General features: G+C 35.8%; 1 long non-coding RNA gene and 1 pseudogene across 1 annotated transcript; both read left to right on the top strand.

Annotated features, from left to right (window-relative positions):
- Positions 1 to 281: 281 nt before the first annotated feature.
- LOC131230191 (small ribosomal subunit protein eS1z-like) lies at positions 282 to 979 on the top strand (annotated as a pseudogene).
- Positions 980 to 1457: 478 nt separating this feature from the next.
- Positions 1458 to 3858, top strand: LOC131230180 (uncharacterized). Its single transcript, XR_009163899.1, has 4 exons — positions 1458 to 1663; positions 1838 to 1900; positions 2783 to 3658; positions 3731 to 3858. It is a non-coding gene; the product is annotated as an uncharacterized LOC131230180 (long non-coding RNA).
- Positions 3859 to 7350: the final 3492 nt, after the last annotated feature.

Genomic DNA, 7350 nt, shown 5'->3' with positions numbered 1-7350 from the left:
AGCATTTTCTGAGTATGGAGCATAGTAATTTCATATTATTTACGAATTACTGGAATATGAAGGATAGCTTATTAAATGTGTTGATGCACTTGGCCGTAATGAAAATGATACTATTTAATAGTTAGAAAATGAGTTTCCAATGGTGGAAATCTAAGGAGCAAATTGTATGCTGAATATTTACTGCTAGAAGTGCAGTATGAAGACATTATTACAGTATTTTTAATGTCTGTTTAAAGTCACAAGCCTCACATTTATTTTAATGTCTGTAACTTGCAGTATGAAGGTCTCAAACACCAAGTGTTTGAGTGTTCCTTGGCTGACCTTCAGGTTGATGAGGATCAGTCCTACAGGAAGATCCGTCTTAGAGCAGAGGATATCCAAGGAAGGAATGTCCTCACAAACTTTTGGGGAATGGATTTTACAACCGATAAATTAAGATCGCTGGTCTGTAAGTGGCAAACCTTGATCGAGGGGCATGTAGATGTGAAGACGACAGACAACTACACCCTGAGAATGTTTTGCATTGGATTCACCAAGAGGCGCCCTAACCAGGTTAAGTGAACCTGTTATGCCCAGTCAAGCCAAAATAGACAGATTTGCAGAAGAATGAGGGAAATCATGGTTAACTAGGCAACGTCCTGTGATCTTAAGGAGTTGGTGCAGAAGTTCATCCCTGAGGTGATTGGAAAGGAGATCGCGAAGGTGACATCCAGCATCTATTTGCTGCAAAATGTCTTCATTCGGAAAGTCAAGATCCTTAAGGCCCCAAAATTTGATCTTGGCAAGCTGATGGAGGTTCATGGTGACTACACGGAAGATGTCGGAGTGAAGTTGGAGAGGCCAGCAGATGAACCAATTGCAGAGGCGGAAGCTGAAGTTGTTGGTGCTTAAGGTTTAGTGTTTTCATTTTCCCTTTCTATCTTCAATTTTCATGGAATATTTGAGGATTTTGTTTTAGTGGATGGAGAATTTTGAGAGATGACAATTACAGATATATACGTAATTGTGGTGCAGATATGGTTTCTGCAAGCTGTGGTGCAGATATACATGTGACTGTTAAAATTGAAAGTGCAGACTCCACACCAAATCTGCATTCTATCATTTCTGCATCTGATGGGGTAATCAACTTAATCATTCCATTGTCAATCTTAGTAGTCCTTAAATTTATGATAAAGACTAAAAAATTAGGCTAACTTGAGATTCATAAAGAGATATCATAGTCCTTATCACTTCACTTACTATCTAAATCAGCTCTATTATTTCATCTCCAATCATGATGACCCCCAAGTTGCTTCGAAGAACATCATTCTTAATTATATCCTTCTAGTGCACATCCATCTCAAAATCCTAAGCATTTTCCCTATGTTATTCCTTCTTAATGGTCCAAACCTCTCCTCTGTAACTGATCTAATAGTTGTCTTATAAAACTTTTTCGCAAGTTGAATTGGAATGTTGCGATCACACAACACTCTAAAGGCTCAACTACTAGGAAAAAGAAGCTTATTATGATGTTTTGGAGTTTATATTATTGGATGCAACAACAACATCTATGTAAAATTTATATTATGCCATTCTCTCATAGGTTGCCGATAATGGAGAGAAAGCTAGGGAGATACAAGCTAAAGTTCTTGAGCATGTGGAACTCTTGAAATCACTTCTAGAGGTCTTTTTCTCTTCACCCTTGTAATACATTTATATTCACCTAAGGTCCTTAACTTCTTCCGTGCACTTTTGTATTTAACCTATCTAAGATTACCTGAATTGTGCAGGCTGTAATTCATCTAGAGTCAATTCAATTATGATATTAGTTTTAATTAAGGAAATCATTAATTTACAGGTTTGACTATATTGAACGAGATTGCTGAGCTTGTGGCCTTGGTTGCAATTTTGAATTTTAGAGGTATGTCTCGAGAACTTTCAAATTTCAGATTACCTCTTTGTTTCTTTGGATTGGTTATGCAAAATGTATGTCCATTGTAATTTCAATTTCATTTTGTTTCTTGGAAGTTAATGGAATGAAATTTTGGATTGTGTATTTTGTATATTTTTGGCTCCTATATTGATGTCTGTGACAAATCCACTGTGTCCATATGTTTTTAAAGATAAAAGTAGGATAAGATTTTAAAAATCAGGCAGATTTAAAACTCAATTGGGCCGGTGGGAACATAAATGTCAACCATTGAGACCATCCTGGAGCTAACCATAATGTTTATATGCCATCCAAACCATTCTTATGGTTATTACTACTGAGATACACTATAGAAACAAATATTATCCTGACACAACTTCCGTCACCCCAGAAATTCGTTGGCCAGAAGTAACTGCTGAACTTGTTTTGTCTTTAATCCAATGCTTGAACTGCTACTATCCCAGATTGTATTTCAGTCCGCTGAATCCATATTGCATTGGGAATCCTATGCACTTTCAGGATCCTGTTCCAGATGAAGCAAATGGTACTAATTGAGAAATATTTGTCTGTCTACACCCTCGAGTACATGTTCTGTGTACACAATTTGCCTATCTTTGTTGATGCTAGTGTACTAGACAGATGTCACAAATGTATCATTTCATTGCAATCTGAATCCGTTCAGTGTTCTCTTACATCCCAAATCTAGGATGCAAGATCCTCTGTTCTATCATTTTTGAACATTTTCTTTTTATGGGTTTGTTATGTACAATGTTTTCTTATGGTTACTAGATCTGAACACCTTCATCAGCTCTTAAGGTTTTGAAGGTCCTCTTTTGCTACGAACATTGTTAATATCTATGTAAATTTTATCAGGATTCAAGACAATAAGGAAGAGGCTTTGCTGATCTTCCATTCTGAAGAAAATCAGGTTGGTTCACTCATCAGTCGTGTCTAGCATACAAAACTAATGTGTAGCTAGAGAGAAAAAAAAAAGAGAAGATTTTTTTATTCTTAGCATTCCACTATTTTGTATGCTATGAACCACCATGAATTGACCAGCCTAAAATAGTGGATCTTAGCAATCCACTATTTTATGCCCAGTATGCAATTTCTAAGTTTTTAAAATAGTGGATCTGCTTATTTCCTTAGCTTTCTTTTCTTTCCTGCAATGCCCTACCAATTTAAAACTATATCATCTGCAACCACGGGGCCTTGTTGCTATTGTAGACCTTATTTAACCATCAATTGGATTATGAGCCACAATTAATTGTTTTAAATTTCCGTTGTTCTAGGGCTCGCCATCAATTGGATGGTTGGGATTTTGGATGGTATGGTTTTAGTATTGTTGGACCGCTGGAGGAATGTCTTGTTTATTAATGGCGACAATAATTGTGGCCTTGCAAACTCAACCATCAGAATAATTTGGCCTTTTCTGAGAAGGTTTTTGCTTCCAAAATTTCTTTTTCTATTACCTATACACAGCATCATAAAGAACTATTATGCATATTGTAATTTACATGAATATTTCACAGGTCCTTCAAGCCCATTCTAGCCAGCTCATCTCCCACCAACTTTATGAGGAATTGAGAAGGTTGCAGGCATCATCTGTGCATGCTAATCCAAGACTGTAAAATGGTGGAGCTACAGATTCATCAACACATGATGCATCATATCTGATTATTCACTGGCCTCTTCAGATCAACAGAAAATAATCTTTTGTAGCATCTTTGTCCAAACACAGTTCAAAATGTATGAATATTCACTAGCTCTTCACTCACTGCTGAAGAGTATGTTTGTTAAGTCACACTCTTTATTATGCAGTACATTGCGAACCTTGCTGGGAACAAAACTCTAGTTCAGCCTGTGCCTGCATTTAACGTCATTAATGGAGGATCACATGGTTTCACTATTAACCTGAATTTTGCGAACCTTGCTAGGAACATAACTCGGTATGCATCTTCTTCTTCTTCTTCTTCTTCTTCTCTCTCTCTCTCTCTCTTTTAAATCCCGAAATGGTTTCACTATCAACCTGAATTTTGCATCAACCTAAAGTTTGGTTGGGTTGGGTGGCATTGCATATAGAGGAAGTGCAAAGACAGGGTTGTGTTCCACACAACAATGGTAGCAGATTTTCTATATATTAAATACAATTGAAAATCCTTTTGCAATTTTTCTAAGGAACAATGGAATAATGGAAGTTGTTGTTCCAAACTGATAGTTGTTGTTTAAATATATCTTAATGTTGTTGTTGTACAGAACAATGGTAGCAGATTTTTGAAGTGTACGGAATAGTTGTTGGGGTATTAAGGGTTTAGTTGAATAGTTGCTGTTGTATAGAATAGTTAGTGAAGGGTTTTGCAGATTTTCAGAGAGATTTGAATTTAGCTTTGTGCTTTTGATCTTTTTTCTTGAATTTGAGGTTGGGAGTTTAGAATTTCAGGTCCTTGGGGAGAGTGATGGATTTCGATGTGATCTTTAGTCGTTCTTCATGAACTGGAAGTGGGTATTTGGAATTATAGTTTTCTTTTTTTCTTTTCTTCCGACATATTTGTATTTTAGATGTGTTGCTCTTTCCATGTGAATTTGAAAATGGGTGTTTAGGATTACATGCTTTTATGGAAATAGAGTTCAGTTTCAATATGCTCAATCTTCAAAGCACACACAAACACATTTTTAGCCTCTTATTTATAATGTCATAACTTGCAATTTCTTCCATTTTGTAAGATGAAATTGATTTTCAACCATGTGCAGTAAACTTTCGGATCAAAGTGAAGCTGAGAATAGGGTGTTAGTTGATGGCAAATTGATAACCAGTAGAGGCACATCCACGGAGTTTTCGCTTGTGATTGTTGAGAATCTATTTGGCTGCGAGAAGGTATTGGATCTTGCTGTTAGTAAGAACTTTAAATCGACATATAACTATTATGTTGGCATTATACTTTTGTGAATGGAAATGAATGATTGTATTTGATTGAATGAATGATTGTGTTTGATCGAATGAATGAATGATTTAGCCATGAAGTATTTATCTATATTAGCTTATATGAGTCATCAAGGCATGCACTACAATGGTAAGAGATATGATTATTATTTAATTTGTTAAATAAATAGGCATTAGCTACAACTATTACCATAGCTGTTTATCTAAAAACTGTAGCTCTTGCTAATTTCAGCTTATTGCTACGGTTGTAGCTCTTGCTAATTTCAGCCTATTGCTACGGTTATCTCTCTACTTTTAGCTACAGATATAATCTGTAGCTGTAGATAATTTATAGCTACGAAAACTATTGCTACGGATTTAACCCGTACCTATGATTTTAACAGCTACGACTATTAACCATAGCCATTTATCTGGAAACCGCAGTTGTTGCTAATTTCAGCCTATCGCTACGGTTCTTGCTCTACTTTTAGCTACATATAGAATCCATAGCTGTAAATACCTTAGCGCTACAGAATCTGTGGCTACAGATATAAGCCGTACCCATTGTATATTTGGCAACGGCTTAAAGTCGTAGCCGTAGCTTCTAGACCTATGGTTACGGCACCAATGGCTACGGTCGTGCTACGGATTTTAACCGCAACCATAGACCTTTAGCTACGGCTTTTATCCGTAGCCTTTGCCCAATTTTCTGGTAGTGTGATGATTGATTGTTTTAATGATAAGAAGAATGGTGAATGCATGTTATCAGTTGTTTAGGTTTAGTTTTTGATCCTCATATGAGATACATATGTTTTCATCATATGAGATCCACATTGATGGATAGGTTTACCCTAAATCAATTCGATTCCTAGATAGGAGAGGTTCTCAACCTGTTACATTTCTTTGATATTCATTATCTTATAGATATGAATTCTTAAAATCACTGGCGCTTAAGAATATATATCAATGGTGCAAATCCATGATTTTTAAATCTTTTATATCATTTATTTAAAGTGTTTAAATTATTTTATTTTCCGATTAGGCCAATCATAGTGCTCGGATCCTAGCTATGTTTTGCAGATCATCATGATATTGGAACATGAACCTATGTGTGGAACTGTGAAGCTTGGGTGTTGTTTTAATTCAGTTGAATTACGTCCATTCAAAAGTTCCAAAATTAAATCATTAGTTTAGTTTTTATTACTTAGTTTTTTTTTTTTGCATTTGATTTTCTCTTTCTCGCAATTCATCTCCCTATGGGATCGGCCCTGTATTCACGAGATATTACTTACGAACCTCTGCACTTGGAGGCAAGCAATTAAGTTTTTGGCACCGTTGCTGGAGAGAGACTGAGATAGATTAGATCTGTGTAAGATAGTTAAGGTAAGTTCTCTTTTAAACCTTCTAAAATTTTTGTAGATTTTCTATTTTTCTTTGAAAGTAAATTCAGTTGGGTCTTTCAAGTACTAACTGTGACATAAGGTTGCGCTGCTTGGGATTTTATCACCCAAGTGATATGGTTGTTCTACAATTGTTGTTTGATCACAAAGATCATCTGTTGAATCTATTTTTCAGATTAGCATAGTTTAATTTCTGCAATAGTTTTACTTTTGTTGATTTATTTTTTATTTTTCCTTTGTGGTTTGAACCCTTATGGTCGGCTCTACTGCTTGGGTTGTTAATTTATTTTGTTTTGTGGATTGAGCCCTCATGGTCAGCCCTACCGCCTGGGTTGTTGATTTATTTTTCTTTGTGGATTGAACCTTTATGGTCAGTTCTTCCGCCTGGGTTATTGATTTATTTTACTTTGTAATTTGAACCCTCATGGTTAGCCCTGCCACTTGGGTTGTTAGTTAAGTTTTTGTTTTTATTTTAAGCATCATACATGCTATTTGAATTAGTGGTATTTGTTGTATGATGTGGATGGTTTATGTCCCATTGGAGTAGGGATCAAAACAATCGACTCTTCTCCGAAGGCGGACAAGTTCCAGGCCTTGATCATTCACTTAGAAGAGGCACTCAACATCACTTGAATTCTATGGTAGACCCAGTTGATAATCCAAATTCAAATCTAACAGATCCAACTATAAATCAAAATAGAGAAAATCAACCTAATCCTCCTCTTAAGGATGAGAATGAAGTTCTTAGGAATGTGTTAAACTAACCATGGATTTTACGTAAATGTCTACACCCTGAGAGATCAACTTTACCATCTTTCATAGTGTTCCCTACTCACACAGGGGACATTGATTTTAAACCAAGTGTGATTCAATTGATTACTAAATTTCATGGCTTAGATTCTGAAAGCCCCTACTTGCACCTCAAGAACTTTGATGAAGTAATTGCAACATTACAAGTAAACAATGGCAATAGGGATGCACTTAAGCTTAAATTATTCTCACTTTTTCTAAAGGATTGGCCCAAAGCATGAATCAACTCTCTAAGACCTAATACCATCACTACATGGCAAGCCTTAAGTACAGAGTTTTTGAAAAAATTCTTTCCCAAGCACAAAACAAAT

Source organism: Magnolia sinica, chromosome 2 (assembly GCF_029962835.1).
Source record: "Magnolia sinica isolate HGM2019 chromosome 2, MsV1, whole genome shotgun sequence".
Taxonomy (NCBI): Eukaryota; Viridiplantae; Streptophyta; class Magnoliopsida; order Magnoliales; family Magnoliaceae; genus Magnolia; species Magnolia sinica.
This window is presented reverse-complemented; position numbering and strand designations above follow the sequence as displayed.